We start from the raw sequence: 21,672 nt of genomic DNA on the forward strand, positions 1-21,672 counted from the left end.
TGACTCAGCCTGCTCTGCCTCTGGTAACAACAGTTCAAACCAGGCCCCCAGCCCCACCCCCAACCCCCGAATGAGCATCTTTCTCCAACCCCACACCAGCAATTACTCCCAATTACACGATGTGACAAGGCGCTGGGGCTGGAGCACTTAACTCGGGTCCTGCATTATGCAATGTTTTTAATCCTCTTACTTAAGGTGGAAAACTGATATGGTACTCTGAGTTCACCTGAATGACTGGAAAAATAATTCTAAGAAATAAAAACATCGCCATCAATATCACCTTACAGGCTCCCTGAAAGGATTAAAAGGATGCATAAGCTTGAATTTTCAAATGCCCTCTGCTGAACTCTCCTTGCAAAGGCTCCCAGGGGGAGAGGGACCGCTCAGGGATTCCCCAGAGGAGAGAGTGTTTCCCCCTCAGCTTTGACGTGAGCTCCGTCAGCTAGGATCCTGGGGCCTCCAGCCTGTGCCCACGGCCACAGCCGGGACTGTCTGAGTGCCCCTGTCCCCTAGAGCACCCAGGGTGCAAAGGCCGGTCTCCCTCCTCCACAAAAGCCACCCAGAGTCAAAGCCCCATCCCTCCCCCATCCCTAAGGCTGGCCCCACCTTACAAGGCTAAGGTCCTCAACTGCACTATCTTCCAGAATGTCCAGCCTTTCTGGAGACACTTGCAGCACCCACAGGCCACAGAGAACCCCCACAACATGGACAGAGATTCCTAGAGCCGCTCAGGTCCTGAGAAGGTAGGGAAGCCCTCATGGCCCCCGTGAGAAGGTCCCTAGCACACAATGGGCTGCCCGCTTTCTCCATGATGAACTCTGCCAAGCTACCACACCACACGGAACTTACCTGTGGCCACTGGACACTCCAATCACCACCAGCATTAGGTGGGCAGGTGGGCAAGCAGCAGGGCCTGCCCTCTGGTCTCCACTCCGCAGCCCAAGGCCTGGCCTTTGGATGGGAGGGAGCCGCAGCTACAATTACAGTGGCTGGGCCCATTAAACCTCGGGAATAAAGAGCCAGCCAGGTAATTACCCCTAATCCTCCTCGAGCCTTTGTCTGCGAGCAGCACTGCCCGAAGCCTAATGGTGTGAGATAAGTGGCCAGGCTCCCCGGCCCTCCCCAGAGCTGCCTCAGGCGGGCCTAAGGTGGGGGCACTCAGTCAGCTCAAGCCCACCAGGATGCCATTCCTGAGCATCCCCTTTGACAGGACCCACCACGAAGAGGCAGTCCCCAAGGCCCCCACAGGACGATGAGGTCCCTGGGGCTACAAGATGGCCACAGTCATGGTGGCTGAGACGGAGGGGGCGGATTCCAGGTCCTAGAGGGAACTGGTGTTTGGCCAGGAAGTTAGAGTAAGGAAGATACCTGCCACGTGGACCCCACAGCCATTTTCATAACCATATTCTGGTCGTGTTCAGACGTAATTCCTGCACTCAAGTGAAGTAAAGTGAAAGTCGCTCAGTCGTGTCCAGCTCTTTGCAACCCCATGGACAGTAGCCCGCCAGGCTCCTCTGTCCATGGAATTCTCCAGGCAAGAATACTGGAGTGGGTCGTTGCTCCCTTCTCTAGGGGATCTTCCCAACCCAGGGATCGAACCCAGGTCTCCTGTATTGCAGGCAGATTCTTTACCATCTGAGCCACCAGGGAAGCCCTCCTGAACTCAAGGAGCCATGCAAAGCAAGTAGATTGTGGTGTGAAGCAACTCACCAATGAATGCCTGGCCCTCAACACTGATGCATGAATGATCTGTCTGCTATGAAGGACTGAGAGGCTTCCGCTGGTGTCAGCCAGCCCCTCTGCTCTTTATAACAACTGTAAGAGGTAGAGGGGGCGCCTATGACCCTGGACCTCAGCATGCCCTTCCTCCTCTGGATCCTATGTCCCCATTCAGCATTTGCATCCTGAGTGGCAGCTGTCACAAACTCAGGAGCCCACAGGCTGTACCTCAACAGGAGAAGACAGATCCTACCTGCATTCTCTCTTGTTTTCCTGAAAAGACAGTCCTCCCAGCCCTCTTTATTTCTCTCTAAACAGAGGCATGGGTACTTACCCATTTAAAGAGGGGAGTTTTTGGTAACTATTGCCATATCTTCTTATTTCTCAAGAGAAGTCTGAAATCCAAATTTTAAGGTCAAAGTCCTCAATTTTTAAATTTCAGCATCTAACAACTTAAAACACTGGATGAACCAAACAAATGTGTCCACAGCTTGTTCACCTGAATCTATCACATTGTTAATCAGCTATACCCCAATAAAAAATAAAAAGAGTTTTTTAAAAAATGTGTCTGCAGCTCCCTCCCTCCCCTGTTTACAAGCTCCATGTTCCTCTCTACTGGGGGCCCCTCTATCCCACCTCAAATGAAGCTCCCTAACAGCAAGAACCACATCGCAGTCTCTGGAGATCTGGCAGCCAGCACAGGGCCTGATACACAAACAGCGCTCATTAAAGGCTGGGTGAAGGACTGAGTGACTTAGTGGTGAAGAAACCGAGGCAGAAAGGTTAAGTCATGTGTACAAGATGACCCAGCTGGTGAGAACCAAGCGAAGATGAGCAGCCAGGCTCAGGCTTCTGGCTAAGTTCCTGCCACAGCTCCACTTTACCGTCCTCAGACCCACTCTGTAATATTCACAGAGTAGCCCATCCTGGATTTCACAGTGCTTTGTTAATCCACAAGTGGAATTTAAATTCCAGCGTTTCAAGTTAAATTTTGCAAAGCATTCCATGACCACCAACTCGGAAGATCACAGACACCTGGGCTGCAGACCCCTTACAAGCTTGACAACAGGGAATGCACAGTCCATGGGTTGGGTACAAAGCCTCTGCAACCCCACAGTGCAGGAAGGATGGGCCCACAAGAGGAGGAAGGAGCTCCCTTCTGAATCTCTGAGACCCTCCTGTCTAGTCTTCTGAATCCTATGACCACCAGGAAATGTACATGGAGTCTTTAGACGAGGGCATCCTGACCTGCAGCCCTAGAGGCTGGATACTCAGCTACTCCTGGCTACCAGCCCAGGAGGCCAAAGCACAGGAGCTAAATGTTCAGTTCAGCATAGCAGCCTGAAGACTGCCTGCGTGAGTTACTGTTACTGTGGTACGTAGCCCACACAGCTACAAACAAGTGTCCACCGGGGCTGCAGTCTCATCTCAAGGCTCGTGTGGGGAAGGACTGATCTCTTCCAGTCTTCTGCGGTTGTTAGCATAATTCAGCTCCTTGCAGCCTGCTGGCCTGGGGCTTTCTTGCTGGCCTGCAGCCAGGGGCCAGCCTCATTTCCTAGCTGCTTGTGGGTGCAGACTGCCCTCAGAGCCCTGCCATGTGGGCTTCCCATGTCGCTTCATCAAAGCCAGCGAGGGAGAGAACCTTCAACCAAGGCTGATGTTACAGTCCTATGTAAGATATGGATGTGACATCCCATCACCTTTGCCACATTCCATTAGTTAGAAGGAAGTCACATGTCCCAGTCACACTCAAGGCAGGGGGATGGAATAAGACATGAGTACCAGGAAGAGAGAATAAATGGAGCCACCATCAGTGTCCCCCACATTGCCTAACACCAAGTAAAGTATTTCACTGCCTCAATCCAAAAGGACCAAGAGAAAAGAAAAGAACAGAAGAAAGATGTCAAAACTAGTTTGGAAGCCAGAAAGTAAATGGATGTGTGATGCAGACAAAGGCTGCAGTATTCCACAGTCTGCTAAGCTAAGGCTGTTCAGGCCAGCCTTCAGAAGTAAGCTACTGTAGACTAAACCTCAGAAAGGCAAGTGAGTTAGGGGTAGTGGTATCTCTGAAAGCAGACAGATAGTTAAGTCTTTAAAGGGGGCAGTTAGATGTGCCCTCCTTGAACCTCAACATCCATCCAATTATTTCTCTTCCAAATGTTCAGAAGATGGTAGGTCTACCCTCTGAATTCAATGACACAAAGCAAAAATTGATGAAAGTGGTAAGGTGCCATCCTCAAACTGGGGATTCTATGAAAATCAATATACAAAGCAGTGAAATCCCCCAGTGCCCTTCTCCTTCGGGCTCCAAGAGTTACATGTGTCAGGCTGGAACATTTTTCCCCTTGACACTAATCAGCCCAGGGAAAATCTCCCCAAAATACCAGTATTTGAGGGTCTCCATGCTCAGAAGACTTCCAACCAACATGTTGGTAACCATGAGTCAAGAATCACCAGCCTCCACCAAAAAAGACAGGAGAACCAAAAGGAAAGGAAAGCAACCCAGAGAAAAGATACAATATAAACAGCAAAAGAAAACTCCAGAGAAAAGTACAATTAATACCTTCAGTGAAATAAGAGAACATAAACCACATAAAAAGTAAATTTTGAAAACTATCAATACAAAGAAGTGCAAAGCAAGAGCTCTAAGAAATTTTTAAAAAGGAAAGCAAGAGTAAACAAAATCCAATAAATATTTGTAAGATAAAGTTGAAGACATAATTTAGAATAGCAGTTCTCAAAGTGTGGTCCTCAGATACCTAAGGATTCCTGAAGCCCCTTCAGGGGGGTCAATGAAACCAAAATTATTTTGCAGTACTACTAAGCCATTATTCGCCTTTTCCACTGAGTTGACATTTACACTGATGTTGCCAGAGCAATTGTGGGTAAAACTTCTGGGGTCTTAACAGAAATCAAGGGGTGGCAGCAAACTGTACAAGCAGTCACTATTCTTCAGTCACACACTTGAACTAAAAAATCCACATTGACAAATCTTCTCTCAAAAATTAACAAAGACCTTTCAATTTGAGGAAAATATTTGGTAATATTTGTTACTTACAATAAAATCTGAGCTTTCAAGCAAAATTAGACTCTTAGGAAACTCATCTAATACCATCATCTTGACAGCATACTTTTCTGTTGAGATCAGTGATATTTACAAATTGAGTTGTGTGATATTATATAAAGAAATGTGTCAGCATTTCAAAGATCTCTATAATTCAGTGCACTTTTGTTCCCTCATCCAGTCGTGTCCGACTCTTTGTGACCCCATGGACTGTAGCACACCAGGCCTCCCTGTCCCTCACCACCTCCTAGAGTTTGCCCAAATTCATATTCATTGCATTGGTGATGCCATTCAGCCATCTCATCCTCTGAGGCCCTCATCTCCTTCTGCCCTCAATCTTTCCCAGCATCAAAGACTTTTCTACTGAGTCATCTGTGCCAATCAGATGACCAAAATACTGGAGCTTCAACAACAGTTCTTCCAGTGAATATTCAGGGTTGAATTCCCTTAAGATTGACTGATTTGATCTCCTTGCTGTCCAAGGGACTCTCAAGAGTCTTCTCCAACACCACAGTTCAGAGACATCAACTCTCTGACATTCTGCCTTCTTTCTCAGACCATCTGCCTATATGGTCCAGCTCACACAACCATATGTGACCACTGGGAAGATCATAGCCTTGACTATATGGACCTTTGTCAGCAGAAAAATGTCTCTGCTTTTCAATACATTGTCTAGGTTTGTCATCACTTTCTTGCCAAGAAGCAATCATCTTCTGATTTCATGGCTGCAATCATCATCTACAGTGATTCTGGAGCCAAAAAAGAGGAAATCTGTCACTACTTCCACCTTTTCCCCTTCTATTTGCCATGCAGTAATGAGACTGGATGCCATGATCTTAGATTTTTTAATATTTAGTCTTAAGCTCGCTCTTTCACGCTTCTTCACCCTCAAGAGTCTCTTTAGTTCCTCTTTGCTTTCTGCCATTAGAGTGGTATCATCTGCATATCTCAGATTGTTGATGTTTCTCCCGCCTATCTTGATTCCAACTTGTAACTCATCCAGCCTGGCATTTCTCATGATGTGCTCACCATATAGGTTAAACAAACAGGGTGACAGCAGATAGCCCTGTCGTACTCCTTTCTCGATCTTGAACCAATCAATTGTTCCATACATGGTTCTAACTGCTGCTTATTGACCCACAAACAGGTTTCTCAGGAGACAGGTAAAATGGTCTGATATTCCTATCTTTCTAAGCTTTCCACAGCTTGTCATGATCCACACAGTCAAAGGCTTTAGCATAGCTGATGAAATGGAGACAGATGTTTCTCTGAAATTCCCTTGCTTTCTCTATAATCCAGTGAATGTTGGCAATTTGATCTCTAGTTCCTCTTCCTTTTCTAAACCCAGCTTGGACATCCAGAAGTTCTTCATTCACCTAATGCTAAAGCCTAGCAAGATTTTAAGCATGATCTTACTGGCATGGGGGATGAGTGCACTAGTATTTGCCAAATGATCAACAAATGAGGTTACAAAATCAGGCATAGGTAATATCCACTCCATGTACAAGATGGATCAAGATAACAGAGAAAAAAGTTTACTGATAAGTTTTCAGATTCCACACTGAAACTAACTTTTGAGAACTTATCATGGTAGAGTTCTGTTGTAATATTAAAGAAGATATCCATAATTATCTGAAAGGGCAATCAGGAATATTCTTTTCTAGGTACACATCTGAATGAAACCAGACTTGCTTCTATAAAACAATGTCACTCTTTTCACTAATTTTTTGCTTTGAAAAATGCATTGATATTTTCATAAATTATGCTAGTTATGCTAACATATACTGGGTTTGTTTAAACGAATTAATAATTTTAAACTTCTGTTTTAATTTCTAATATGGTAAATATAGGTATAGTCTATATAAATAAAAGGTCTTTGTGATTCTCAATGATCTTTAAGAGTGTAAATAGATCCTGAAACTAAAAAGTAATCTGAGGCCCAAAGGTCTGAGAACAGCTGCTCTAGAATGGAAAACAATAAAACGGTGGAAATAAGGAGAAAATGTTAATCAGTGGGTCAGTTAAGGAGGTTCGATATTAAAAAAAGAAAAAAGAGTTCCAGAAGGAGAAAATGGATGGAAACTTTTATCAAATAAATCATATCAGGCAAATCCCTATAGCTAGGGTTTCTAAATTTAAAAGCATCCATCTAGGGCCCAAAACAATATATATTTTTTTAAATTCACATGAAGTGACAGAAATGTGCACTTAAGTACCCTGGTGATAAAGGGACGAATCTTAAAGCTTCTGGGTAGGGGGAAGGGGAGATGGAAGAAGTAGTGTGGAAATGCTCACCTTCTTAGGATGGGGACACAGAATGGCACCTCACTTCTCCAGAGTAATGGGAAGTAGAAGACAATGGAACATTATGTACCTCCAAGTTTCTAAGGAAAAGCTAGAATTTTACATTCAGCCCAACTACTCATCAAGAATAAAAGTTAAACAAAGATATTTTCAGACATGCAAAGCCTCCAAGTTTCTGCCTCCGATATGCCCTTTCTTAGGAAGATGTGTGCTTAGTCACTCAGTTGTGTCCGACTCTTTGCGACCCCATGGGTTGTAGCCCACCAGGCTCCTCTGTCCATGGAATTTTCCAGGCAAAAAAAAACTGGAGTAAGTTGCCATGACCTCCTCCAGGGGTTATTCACAACCCAGGAATCAAACCCAGGTCTCCTGCCTTGCAGGCGGATTCTTTACCGTCTGAGCTACCAAGGAAGTCCAAGAATACTGGAGTGGACAGCCTATTCCTTCTCCAGGGGAACTTCCCAATCCAGGAATTGAACTGGGGTCTCCTGCATTGCAGGAGGATTCTTGACCAGCTGAGCTACCAGGGAAACCCTCTCAGGAAGATACTGGAAGGTGTGTGTGCTCCTTGAAAGAGAGTAAAGGAAGAAAGAAAACGCACAGGACTCGGGAGACAAGTGATCCAGCAACAGTCCCCATATGAAGGTAAAGGATGGACTCAGATTAGCAGCGGTGCCTACAGAGTCACTATCCAGACTGAAGGAAACAATGAAACACAGGTTAACAGCGGCATCTGAATACAGTCAAAGAAAAGTTAGAGCTTAATCAGAGAATTAAAGGATAAATGATAATAGAAAGTCAAGCAATGAAATAGTATGTCAGTTACTATGTACCTAATTTCAAGGAAAACAAAATGTCTATCCAGAGAAAAATGACCACAGTACACTACATGGATGTTTATACCATGGTGGGTATTAACGCCATCATAACCTGGGTGCAACCATGTTTCATAAAGACGGGGAAAAGGGAAGTTATGTGCACCTATTTGATCAAAGGAGAATGATGCAGGGAAACTTAACCCCCATCTTGTATAACTGAAAGTCAAAAATAACATCTAAAACAAAAAATCAAGAAAATGATAATATAAGCGTATTATCTAGAAATATGGTAACTATCAAAAGAAACAACTAAAAGAATTAAAAACAGTTACCTCCAGAAAGCAGAAACCAGAGGTGGGAGGCAGTGGGCTGCTTTTCATTATAAGCTTATAACTGCTTGGCTATGAATATGTATTCCTTTGATAAAAATAAAAGTTAAATTAAAAAATTACCCAGCACCAGGAGAGCCAAACTCCCCTCTTCACAGTCTCATTCAATAAACATTCCTTGAATTTTTACTTGCCTCTACCCCATAATCACAGGCTAGCCAGCTGTGAGTAGCAAGCATGGCATGATTTGGGGGAACAGGAAGTTTGGGTCCCTTTATCCAAAGGTGTTCCCTACCTCTCCTGTGGCTGATCCTAAAGCCACTCCAACAAGCTCTGTCATGTCATGTCATGGTCATTCACTGGATCTTAATACAGAGCATAACATCACCCAGTAGGCTACATTCTCTTCCCTATCTCCTTTCTCCAGGTGAGACAAGCTCAAACAGCCTAAGAGTCATGGTCCCATTCCTAGGGCTAGTAAATTGCCAAGGGGGATGTGAGTCTAGGGGCTCAGCTTGTGTCTCACAGCCATGCCGTGCTTCCAAGCCAGCCCTTGCCTCTCTCTCAGGGGGCTTCCGCACCCCACCCTCCAACCTCAAGAGGGTCACCTGCCCTCCTCATGACCGTTTTACAGGTCTGCCTGTCACCCTGATACCCTCAATAATTTGCACATGTTTGGGGAAAGTGGTGACATCACCACAAGAGGACAGGTATCATCACACTTCATCTGATAGAGAAGAGAAACAGACCAGGGGAAGAAGGTCACATGCCTCAGGTCACACGACAGGACCCCAGGCAGCCTGTCTCACCTTCTGAGTCAGGTGGCCTTTCAGCTCTATGGCAGCAGGCCCCTTCCATGTGCTCATTCAGGCTTTGGGGCTGGCCTGTTTGTGAGGAGGAAGAACCATTCATGGGTTTCCAACGTCCAGCTTTACAATTCAGTGAAAATGGTGGCAAGTGGATGCAAAACAGATGCTATGGTACCTGGCACGCGGTCACAATGAGGGGTCAGAACACAGCGGGGCTTGGCCGGGGGTGTAGGGGTGGCAGGGCTGAGGTCCGGGTGCAGAGATATTCAGGCTCAGGTATCTGCTGGGAGGCCCCAAAAGACAGAGACCCACCTGGGTGTCAAAGTGACCCACAGGCTTTAAAGGAAACATTTGGCTTCCCAGAGGAGTCCAGAGCTGTTACTGGGGGCCAAAAGTGGAGCCGAGGGCAAAGTGGGGAGGGCATACGGGATGACCCATGGCAACTACTGCATCATCCCTCCTGCAGCTTCCAACAGGGCAGTCCGGCAGGGCACAAGGAAGTGCCCCCACCCCGCCCCCACAACGCATTTGTTAGATTGAACTGTACTGAAAACGTTCTGCTCAAGTCTTTCCTGATGCTGACAACAGGTCACACACAGGACCAGGCACAGAATGGACCCTGGTAAATACCTGCTGAAACAATCTGTACACCCACAGAGCCAGTTGCTGTTCTGCACAGCAGCAAGCTGGCTCTGCCCACCATATAGGAGACTCTGGCTTCTTCCTAAAAACAAAAAATGATTCCAAGGATATCTATGAGTCTTCTTTCATTCCATCAAAGACATAAATGTTATGTTCTCAGACCCAAGGAAGTTCTGTATAGAATCCATCATCTCCCACCAGAGCCCTCACCCTTCTCTCTGTCTAGACCAGTGCTCCTCAAAGTGTTGTTCCCCAGTTAACAGCAGCAGCAGCTTATGGGAACCTGTTAAAAATGCAAATTTCCAGGACCCACCCCAGACCTAATGAATCAAACTCTAAAGATGGGTGGGACCCAGGAATCTGCTGTATCAGGCTATGCAGGTGATTCTGATGCAAGCTAGTTTGAGAACCACTGCTCGGGATAAAGACTCCCAAGTTAAACCCCCTATACAAAGTGGGATTTTTCCTCTGAAGCAGAAAAAGATAGCTGGTGTCATAGATCACTCAGGATTAACATTGAACTCCTCCAGGAAATCATTTATTCAGCATCTGTTCTACTTAGAGCTAAGATACCTACATAGATTTGGAAGTGCATATAATTATAAAAGGGAGAAATAAGTTGGCTCATTACAATTATGTGTGTGTGTTTATGTCTGTGTGTTTTCCCCACCTTCTCCCTAAGACCCCCTCAATGTCCTGAGCGTGGGACTCGGTTAGCTTTCCCTGAATTTTTCTCTCAGTGTCATTCAGGCCACTCTTGGTGAGTTGGAGTTAAGCCAGCCTCCATCGAGTTCACACCCACCCCAGCCTCCGGGACTTACCGTCCAAGACTCGTCTGAAAACCCCAAAGGACATATGATCCTTCCTTCCTGCTCATTTCTTGCTTCCTTCCTTGCCCTCTTCCTGCTCAACGAGAGTCCTGCCACACACGTTATGAAATATACACATTTCAGCACACTTCTCCTGCCCCATGATCATCCAAGCACCTCTCTTTGGGCCTCCATGTCTGGCGCCCCCCTCATCTTTTCCCGGACTAACCTCGCCCCTTCAGCTTTAAGATGCTCACGGCTCAGGGTGCCTCACCATCCAGGGTGCAGCATTGTGTTTCCTTGTTCCCATGTCACATGAATCAGGGCCCACGGGAACTTAAGGACAAGTCCTCCCAGCCTGTGTCTTCCAGCAGGGTCTCCCTAGGAGCATGCCACAGGCAAGCCCAGCTGGAGACCTGGGCCTGCAACACGGACCCCTCTGAAAGCCTCATGAAAGCATTCCAGGATGTAATAAACCCGTCAGGCACTGGCTAATTTATATCTGAGTGGATGATTTCCCATTTTTCAGAATGTAAATGTTTAGATTGCAGCATTCCCCTGCCTCGGCATCCGGGGTCCTGGCACGTAAGTGGTGGAATCAGCCCACTTTTCCACAGGGATCCTTAGATGGAAGAGCTACAGTGCCAGCATCCTCCGGCCAGGAAGAGCTTCCTGCTCTCGATCCGCACATGTGTGCAAACCCCACCCCAGAGGCAGGCCACCAGCCTCGGCTTAGCATTAAGAAGTCACACTCTTGCTTTTACAGGCAACGGGAGGAGAAACGGAGCTTTCAAAGGCAGGAACTCATAGCTGAGGGGCAACTCAGATTAGCTAGGTATTCCAAGACAGCGCTCCTTTTATACTTCTTTCCAAAATGGTCTTCATTTGCTCTGGTCTCAGATACGTTTTATTAGATCTTTTCAATGTATAAACAGGCAAGAGAAGTAGATTAGTGGAAATAAATATAACACAACAATCCAAGGAAACAGTCCAGTTTGGCTGACCAAGCCCCAAGCCTCTCAACTGCCCGCTCTGTCCAGGGCTGCGTGCACTAACCCGTGAGACCCTGCCAGCCAAACACTCTGGGTGGTCCATCAGCAGGGGCAGCCCCCAGCAAAGAGAAGCCCCATAAAGAAAGCCAGGAGCCTAGGGAGCCACTCATGTTTTCTTGGGTTCTGGACACAGAACAACCAGCTCCCCAAGACTGAAGGGAACTCCAGGCAAGAGGCCCCATGACATACCACTGGCAGCCAAGGACTTTAACAAGTTCAACCAAACACACCCATCATCCTGGGGCCATGTTCCACAGATGGGCATCAATTAGGTGTGAGCGCTGCAAGCCACCAGCAGTTTCCTCCCGGGCAAAGTGAAACTAAGAATGTCACCCTCGCCACCTGCAAAGAATGATGTGAGAAGTCCTCCAATGCTGCAGGGGAAGGCCTGAGAGTCCTCAAAGGAGGTCTACTCCACCTCTCCAGGAAGGCAGCAGAATGCTGCCCCTCAGAGTACCAGCTCTGATGTGAGTCACACGCTCCAGTTTCAGTTCATAACCTCCTGGCTATGCGTCCTTGGGGAAGTCACTTCACCTCTCCGAGCCTCAGCTTCTTTTCCAGTAGGATGCAGATGATACAGTATCAGTCTTTGAGGTTGTTAGTGGTCATTGACATGACTTGAGTGCTTACTGGCCTAAACCAAGGGGGAGCCAGGGGAGCCCACCTGATAGTGGACCGTGGACCTGGCTAAATTTTCAGCCCACTCCCTTGAGTGCACACTGGCTGGATGGCGGCAGACAGTACTCAGGCAGCATTTGCGAAAGTGAGTCCCAACAGGAAAGGCAGCCATGAGCCAGACCTGCTCCCTTGCACAAATGGGTTCTGATCCACCTGGAGGGCCAGGACTCAGTCGTGACTCTCAGCTCGAGACACCACCACCTGCTCGGAGTAGCAGCAGTGGCATAATCATCACCTGGGCCTGAGCTGGTCCTCAGAATCCAGAGGAAGCAGGAGCCAAGCTCACCTGGGCTCCCCACTTTGCTGTCACAGTGCCTGAGCTTCACCAAGTCCCCCAAGGACAAGACTTTCAGGCACATGCTCAAAAGGGAACCCAAATTCCATCCCAGCCTTGCCCCAGGTCTGAAGCTCAGGGCCAGCGCACAGGTCCACATCACCTCTGCAAGAAAGCAAACCCCACCTCTCCTTCAGCCCCAGAGGCTGGTCAGGGTGCCAAGGGGCCTCCTCCCGTCCCAGGGCTCCGCACACCAAGCCTCATCCAGCTGCCTGCTCAGCCCCATTTCCCTCCTGGTCTGGACGACCACGCTGTAAGGATTAGCAAGGACCCCCCGGCCCCCGGCCCAAACATGTGCAGTCCGTGCTTCCTCACTCGGCTCACCCGGCTCACCCGTGTGACTGCCCCAGCACTTCCTGGCCCATCCTGGCCACGCAGCACAAGCCGTCCCTGATCCACCACGGGGCAGCCTGGCTGAAGGTTTTATTCCATTAATTTTCATCCTGATAATTGGAAGCAGCTCTCCTCGCTGCTCCTGTAGGATTTAATGTTAATTTAATAACATCACATTTCCCACGGAGGCAGCTTAAACCTGCATTTCACCCCAGGGATGCTGCCACTTCACCCTGCCCCGTGGACACCAACCTGCCCCAGGCAGGCCCCACGCCATGCCCAGAGCCAGCATCTCCTCCTCCCTGGGGTTTGGTCTGTTCAAAGTAGGGCCAGCGGCTCCAGCTCCCACAGGAGTCTCTGCCAAGCCCCTTGGTAGAAAGCAGGGCAGAATCCTCTTTGGACCCACATCTACATTATAGGCACATAAAGGCCTTTATTACCCATAAAGCAAAATTCCTGCAAAGCTTTTCCATCTCGACGTGCCACATGCAATAAAGTGACTGCTGCTCACACACAGCCTTTACGCATGCCCGTCTCTACCCTGCACCACACACTGCAACCAGGGCACGCCCATACCCACCTGACCTGTGCATGTGCAGGGGTCCAAACCCCAACGCTGGCATCAACCAGCCGAGTGATCTGGCCTGTCACTTCATCTCACTGAGGCTCATTGCCTCCCTCTGGAACACAGAAGAGCAACAACGCCCAGTTCCCCTGACTCCTAGGAAATCCAGGGTGCATTTTATCCAGGCATTCACCACTGATCAAATGGCCAGTCCCCTACCCCGTGCTGGGCCTGCTCTGGGCTCAGGAGACACAACAGTAACCAGAATCATCCACACCCTCAGGGTGCTTCCGTTCTAGCAGCAAGTAACGAATGAAGTTAAATGTCAAGTGATGCAGAATGCCATGAATACAGTGAGACAGGGCACCGTGGGAGGGCTAGGGGCTAATTCAGACTGTGAGGTTTAGGGAGAGACCAATTCACACATGTGACCACCATACAGCTAGAAACTGTATCGATTACAACAGCATACTAGGTTTATATATGAAGAATTATACACTATCATTGGCTCTAGGGTATGATGCCGTGGTCCCCTGCCACACAGCTCAGCTGGGCTCACTGAACTCTCGGGTCCCAGCGAAAGTCAAAAGCTCAGGCAGCCTCACAGGAGCAGCCAGGATCTCGCTGCTGCCACTTCATCATGGGACTCAACCCAGTGACAAGTATACCTCTCCCATCCTTACCCCTGCCACCCAGATCCTCCAGCCCCTCCTCACACCAGGTACTTCCCCTGGTGGCTCTGACGGTAAAGAATCCGCCTGCAATGCAGGAGACCCTGGTTCAGTCCCTGGATCGGGAAGATCCCCTGGAGAAGGGAATCGCTACCCACTCCAGTATTCTTGCCTAGAGAATTCCGTGGACAGAGGAGCCTGGTGGGCTACAGTCCATGGGGTCGCAAAGACTGGACACGATGGAACGACTAACACACACACACTCCTCAGACTGAGTCTGCACGTCCCCTCAGAAACCCTGATGAGGGCCAGGACCTCGTCTGTCCTGCGTAGGGAACAGCACCCAGCAGGTGCTCTGAAAGGGTAAGAGAACTAAAGCTCAGAGCGTTACGCAGCCCCTAGAAGAGATCACCTCCCCCACACCACACATAGGCAAGAACCCCATTTTGTCCACATCAGCTATAATGTTCAGACAGGGCAAGAGACTCCTCCAACACCTCTCCATTTCCTGCTCTGCTGGGACTGCCACTCACCTCAGTAAGCAGATTAGACAGCTCTTCAGCTCAGCACACCTCAGCAACCAGGGTGATGGGCCATATCCACCAACCCCAGCCAGCAGCCAAGGCCACAGAGGGGCAGTGAGGTCACCCAGAGGTCACACTGGTATACAGCCTGTCCAAAGGGAGAAGCCTTGACCCATCCGTGGCTCACATCCTGCAGGGCCAGACAGGTCTGCCAAGCCCAGGGGTATGTGACTGGCCTTCCCCTGCATGCCTGGCCTAAGGCTGAGCCGCTCAGCTGGCATGGGGTCAGAGCAGCACTGGCCCTGCCATCACTGGCCCTGCCATCACCTCGCACCTCCTGCAAATATCCGCCCCGCATGCCCTCCATCACAGTCACACAGTCCCCTCCACAAGGAGCAGTCGTTGACAGCAAGAGTCTGCTGCAAGCACACTGCGTGCACAAAAGCTCCCAGGTGGAGAGCATGGCATTGTTAGGGGCCAAGGTGGCCAGGCTGCAGGGGAGGAGGGGCAGAGCGCAGGGGAGGTCGAGGCAGGAGCCAGAGATGCTAGAACAGAGGCTCAATGACACTGACGAGGGCTCAGCCGGGTGAGGTGGGTCAGGACACGTGGATCCGGCAGTAGCCCTGATGACCAGTCAGGGGAGCCACAGAGAGAGGTGGGCACCCTTTCCTGAAGCCACAGGCAAGAGAACTGAGCCCCCAGGACCAAGAACAGCTGCCTTCCCGCACAGCCGAAAGCACGTGGATCATGGAGACACTGAGCCACAGGCCCCTCATTATATACCAACAACTTGCCACCTGGGGATGCCTCCTCCTTCAACTGCCGTACGGACCACTCAGGAGCCCAGAGCCAGGCATAAGACCATCCAACAGCCAAGGGGTCGTCCATTGGCTGGGATGGGGGGAACCCTGAGCCTTTTGAGGAGACCAGGGTGCTGTTTCCCTCAGGAAACCCTACCAGGACACAGGAAAGTGGAGTCTCCACAGGGTGTGGGGTCAGGGATGGTTCAGCCCCACCCAGGCTGCCCGACCTGCTGTGGAATGAGGGTTTTCACACACAGCGTGGGCCAGGCATGCTTCCTCTCCCATCTCAGCGCTCCGGGCAGCTTGACGAGGCCACTCAACCCCACCCTTCAGCGAGGTCAGAAGGTGAGCACCCATCAGGGCCGGGACCCTCAGACCACACCCGTGTCTCCTGGGAGCTGCTGGGGCTGTAACACTTCAGCTTAGCACCTTGGCAGCTACCCAATGCCCCAGCTGCTCTAGACCCCAGACTGCAGGGCCGGTAAAATCTGACAGGGAGCTGGAAGATCTAATGCTTCCACTTCTTTTCTGGAACGGAGAGGAGTAGGGTCACATTATCTCTGCTCACACACCTCCAGAGATGGGAAGGGACCTCAAGGTGGCCGGGCCCCTAGATGACACTCTGATGGGAAGGTCCTCCTCCTAGTGAGCCAACACCTGCCTATTACTTCTGTGGCCTGACCTCGATCCTCTTGATGAGGACACGCCATCAGACCGCCGCCTCTTCTAGCCAAGAGCCGTCAGCTACTTGAAGATGCCATGTCCCTCATCAACAGTCACTGATGGGGTGGTGGCCGCATGCCAGGCGGCAAGTGAGGAGACAGAAGTGAGATAAGAGCCCTGCCCTGCCATCTGCTGGGGGGAGGAGGCCAGCGAGGAGGTAACGTGGTCAGGGAGATAGGCACTCTCACAGAAGTGAGCTGAGAACTGTGGGCACAGAGGAGCAGTGTGGGGGTCTGGGTTGGGGTGGGGAGGTGGACACCAGCTCTTAGTGGTCAAAGAGAGCTTCACAGAGGATGCTATGCTCAGAGTGGCCCTCCAGTCACCACATGGAAAGAACATCTCAGGTACAGAGAAGAGCAGATACCCAGCAAGGCCCAGGACTGCTGGGTTCTGAGATTCACAAAGGCCAGAGGCCAGACTAGGACAGGCCTTGGAGCCACTTCCCTACTAGCACCCCCACCGGGTCACCTGCTCCAAGCTCCTGGCCCTCTCTCTGGGGCTCCTGGCTTCTCCCAGCCTCCTGGGCAGCACAGAGTCCTCTGGGGTAGAGAGCTCGCAAAGCTGGTCCTGGTGGTGCCCAGCATTCATTCACTCACTCACATGCTCTCTCTCACACCCGTACACATGCAGTTTCTCACACCTTCTGGACCCATCACAGGGCTCGACTCTGCAGCCTGGGAGACCTGTCCAGCCACTCACACTCCTCCCTCTGCTCCCTGGACCGGTACCAAGCGAACTGTGACGGGTGGCAGGGGGTGGCCTGAATCACCATCCCAATGGCTCTTCCTTTCTTAAGAAACTGGAGCTCCTCCTCTGCTCCTTGCATGGAGCTGGTCGGGAGCAAAGAGAAGATGGGGCACCACAGCCTCCCCTCTTGGAGAGCTCGCAGCCTTCTCCCACATTATGAAATGACACCACCCCACGCCCTCCCCACTAGAGCTCGTTCACTCAAAGAATAACTCGTCAAGCTCCCACTCCACTGTCAGCACCAAACAAGTCTATTTAAAAGTCTCCACCTTAGGTCACCGCACCCCTGGGACCTCCCAATCCATGGACTCATTGAGTCCGTGTGGCCCTGCCATCCTGGACCAGCTCCGCTGTACACCCTGGCTACACAGATATAAGCCTGAGGGTTGGGGTCCTGGCCTTCACGAAGCTGACTTTCTAGAGGGGAGACATAATAAACCTGTAAACAGGTATGAAACTCCCTGGTGGCTCAGTAAAGAATCCGCCTACAATGTGGGAGACTCAGGTTTGATCCCTGGGTTGGGAAGATCCCTTGGAGAAGGGCTTGGCAACCCACACCAGTATTCTTGTCTGGAGAATCCCCATGGACAGAGGAGTCCATGGAGTCACAAAGAGTCGGAGGACACGACTGAGCGACTAATCACGCACGGCACATGAAGATAAACAGGGTTACGTGATAAAGTGGGAGTGGCACTTAGTGAGCAAAGAGGTGCTGTGAAAAGCCATTTGCTACCTTTCTAAGCTCTTAGGTTTTGATTCTTAAGCTAGGCATGGGGGATTTCCCCCCCACATAGACCATCAGGATGGGCTAGGTGATGCTGCAGTAACAAACAGCCTCGAGCCTACACAACACACCCACTGTGTGTTGATGGGGAAATATGGGGTCAGCTGGGGTTTCTGCCCTGCTGTCTTCACTCTGGGGCCTGAGCAGACAGATTAGTTATTCCCTGGATTTCTGTGCCAGAGGCAAAGAGAAAGTAAGACGAATTACATGCTGGGCCACGTAATTTCATTACATGGCCACACTGAACATCAGGGGAGAGTGAAGCCCAGTCCTACCCCATGGTCAGGAGGAGAAACAAAGATGTGGGAGGCAGGACCTATGACTGCCAGGGTGGACGTTTGTTTGCTGGATGGAATCCTGGGGTCAGTGGTGAAGCAAGCCTGTGATCTCTAAGAGCATCATCACTGATGGACAGGTAGCGATGGCAGAGGAAGCGGGTCCTGCACCAGGCCTCTCTCCTCTCTGTGCCCCGTGATGGGCCTTTCCTCGGGCCAGGTCTCCTGCAAGGTGTATGTCCATCCTGAGTGTGCAACCCCGCACAGGTATGACTCCCATCCTCCTCCTCCACCTCGCCCAGAGCAGCCTTCCAACGCATCACGCAAATCCCTTCATGAGACACAAGGTGGTCTGGAGCAGCAGCCTGGGATTAGAAAGCAGTCATATTTCCCCATCTTTCCACAGACTCCAAAGTGGCTCCCTTGGCTCTTTTCTCCCACTGCATGGGCCACCGAGGACAGGACCTCTCATTCTGATGCAACCATGGCTCCTCTGGGTGAGGCCAAGAAACTCCCCAAACCATAAAGATGTCCAAACATTGGCCCAGCTTCCTCCAAACAGACATAAACCGCCTCGCTCACATCCGGGCCCACCACGCCCCTCCCGCCGGGGTCTCAGGCACCATCTGGCACCTCCACCCTCAGGCAGCCCACAGCTCCACGGTGGCGGGAGTGGGGACAGGAGAGGGACTCAGCCACACCTACCCCAGCTCCCTCAGGGCTCCGAGGGTCGTGGTGCCTTTGATGATGCCTGCCTTCACCCTTGGCTGAGCAGCGACAGCCTGCAAGCTGGATTCGGTGCCAAGCCGCCCCAAATCCAGTTATTTTTAGTCTGTTTGTTTATCCCATTTCAAGCTCTCTGTGTCACCACTTGTTATCATAACAGAGAGCACCTGGACGTGTCTCGGAAAGGCAACAAATAAGCTCTGGAGAGTGCCGGGGATTGCCAGGAACACCAACCGTGTTTCCAGCCTGATGCCCCGGCTGCGACAAAGCAGATCTCTTTCTTCCCTCCACATGAAAAGCCTAATCCAGGTAAGCCAGCCAACAATGGCTGCCTGGCCTCCCAAGACCTTCCTGCCGCCTCATCACCCCTGCGCCCGGTGACGGGCCTCACACTTGGTGACGTCAGCCTGGCACAAGACTGAGGGCAGGTCCTGGCCCGACACCAGGCCCCCAGATTGTCCATGACTTCTCTCCCCTCTGCGTGCCAGCCTCGAGCCCACCTGTCCGCCCAGAGCCAGAGCCGGCGGGGACCAGAACAGTCTTGAGGGCAGGACCACACACTCATCTATTTGGACAGGTCAGGAGGGCACAAGAACAGTCATCCTTGCCGAGTCCTGCTGAACCTGTCCTGAGAGGCCCCAGACCAGAGTGGCAAGGCCAGCCTTCTGCTACCACGGCTGGATGTCGCAGGCCACACAACAGTCCCCAGAGGGGCTGATCCAGGGTGTCACCCTCATTCTGCTCTGACTCCTGTGGGTTGCAAGCCCTCTCTCCTCCTGGCTTCTAGCACCACCATCACCACCATCAGAATGGCTCCCACTGGCTAAGCACCTGCTATGCCCACACCCTGCACTGGGCTCTTTACAGACAGTGAGCTGCATGGCAACCTCCTCCTCAGCAAATGACACCAGAAACCTCAAAAGCCGAAGCCATCATCCACGTCTAGCTCTGCCTGGCCCTTACCTCTGGTTGTGAAGCAGAAAAGGTGCAGAGCACCCACTGAAAATGCCTCCCCACCGAGGCTCCGGGTCCAAGTTTAGCCAGCGCCTCCCAGTGAGCACCTGCTGCGTGCTAGCCACGTGTGAGCGCTGTGCTGGACCCCTGCAAGGAGAAAGCGGTTATCCCTGCTCTGCAGAGGGACTGACCAGGTGGGCAAGCCTGTGCCCAGCTCACAGAGAGCCCCAGGAGGCCTCTGTCAGAGTGGGCTCCCCTCCCCACCCACTCTTCTCCCTGACCCAGACCCTCGTCACCTGGGTCCACCCATGTGGACTCCCACACAGCCTTTGGAAGCATCTCCTCCTTTCAGTCCACTGACTTGTAACCAGGCAGCTCTGACTGTCGCTCTTCTGCTCAAAACCTTCCTCACCCCTCATCCCCTCCCTCACCAGTTACTGAGCAACCACCACATGCCAGGCCCTGGGTCAGGAGCTCCGGCTGCGGCAGCAGCGAGATGACAAGGCTGGTGTCCCAGGTGAGGAGGGACCGCCTGTTCTCCCAGGCAGGACTCGACCTCCAACATCCACAGGCACTAGCTCTGCGCTCAGACCCTCAGTCTCAAGGGTCACACCTGCCACTCACCACGCCTGTGGGCTGTGATTATGACCACAGCCACCACTGCCAGTGGTGGTCCAGTCCCCTGGACCCCTGGAGACTGACCCCCAAAGTGGCGCCTGGGCAGAGAGAGCAGGCCAGTGTGGCCGAAGAATGACTCCTGGGCAGCGCCCCTGACTTCGATCTCAGGGGATGTAAGCATGGAGTAAAGGAAAAAAAAGATCGCAGGCCTGGGGAACAGATCAGAGGCCCAAAGGCACAGCGCGTTTCTGGAGAGGGTGGGTTGGCAGATCTGGACAAAGATGGAGTTTCGAGAGGAGAACTGGAGGCAGGGGCCGCTCAGAGAGGGCACTTCATTCTTATCCACGGAGGCTTCTAGGCGGGCAGTCCCATGCCCACAACCATCATCAAGGGGGAAGGAGTTCACTAAGGAGCCACAGTGGTCAAGTCAGAGAGCAGGGGAAGAGACCGGAGTCAGGGAGGAGCCAGGCGAGAAGCGCTGAGAGCTGGCCCCCCTTGCTTTGGGGCTGGAGGCATGGAGAGGAGAAGGCAGAGTGTGGAGAACAGGCTGAAACCACGGGAGCTCACAGGACAGGGGGTGGGAGCTGGCCCACGCACCAGATGGACACATGTGAAGTTCACCCAGCACCACCATGGCCCCCGCAGCACAGAAAGCTCTAGGCAGCGAGGATGCCCTGGCCTGGAGCCTGGCGGCTCAGTGAGGAGCAGGGTGTCCCACAGCAGTCACCTTGGCTCTAAGTCCCAGGAGTGGGAAGCTCTAGAGACTGCAAGGCATCTACCTCCCAGCCTCCAGGCAGAACTGCCTGCCAGGCAGGGAGAAGGTTGCCCCCCACTCTTGCCCTGGTCTAAAGAGTCCAAGTTCTCCTCTCCATCACCAGAGAGAAGTGAATTCAATGCCATGTCACTCCAGCACTCCAGGCAAGCAAACCCCTCCTCACCTGACCTTTAGCAGAGTGGCCCAGGCAACCCCATCCCAGGTCTCCTTTGCCCCTTCCTGACCAGCGTGTGTCACCCAGCGAGCACTGGTTAGTGGGTTCCAGAGAGAGCAAGCCTTCCAGTGAAGGATCACACCACCACTCACATGGCCCTCTGCTTAAACCTGCCTGGAAGCTACGTGGCTTGCAACACATGCAAAAGACCTCAGCCACCCACAACTGTATCAACGCAGATCAAAACCACAATGAGATACCACTTTTCAACCACCAGATTGGCAAAGATCAGCATAGTTGATACAGTCCCTCATTAGTGGAGATATGGGGAAGCGAGCCACTCACACCTTGCTGGCAAGACAGGAGAAGTGGGACAACCTCTGCATGGGGCCACATGCCAGCATCAGGCAAACTTCAAAAATGTGTATCTGCTTCGATCAGCACATCCACTGTGGGCATTTC

General features: G+C 51.3%; 1 long non-coding RNA gene across 1 annotated transcript in view; it reads right to left on the bottom strand.

Annotated features, from left to right (window-relative positions):
• The window catches only part of LOC122439902, a 222,487-nt gene extending 201,200 nt beyond the window's left edge, over positions 1 to 21,287 (bottom strand). Inside the window, exon 1 of the long non-coding RNA XR_006269016.1 lies at positions 21,220 to 21,287. This is a non-coding gene — a long non-coding RNA (uncharacterized LOC122439902). The remainder of the gene's footprint in view (positions 1 to 21,219) is intronic.
• Positions 21,288 to 21,672: the final 385 nt, after the last annotated feature.

Source organism: Cervus canadensis, chromosome 4, assembly GCF_019320065.1.
Source record: "Cervus canadensis isolate Bull #8, Minnesota chromosome 4, ASM1932006v1, whole genome shotgun sequence".
Classification (NCBI taxonomy): Eukaryota; Metazoa; Chordata; class Mammalia; order Artiodactyla; family Cervidae; genus Cervus; species Cervus canadensis.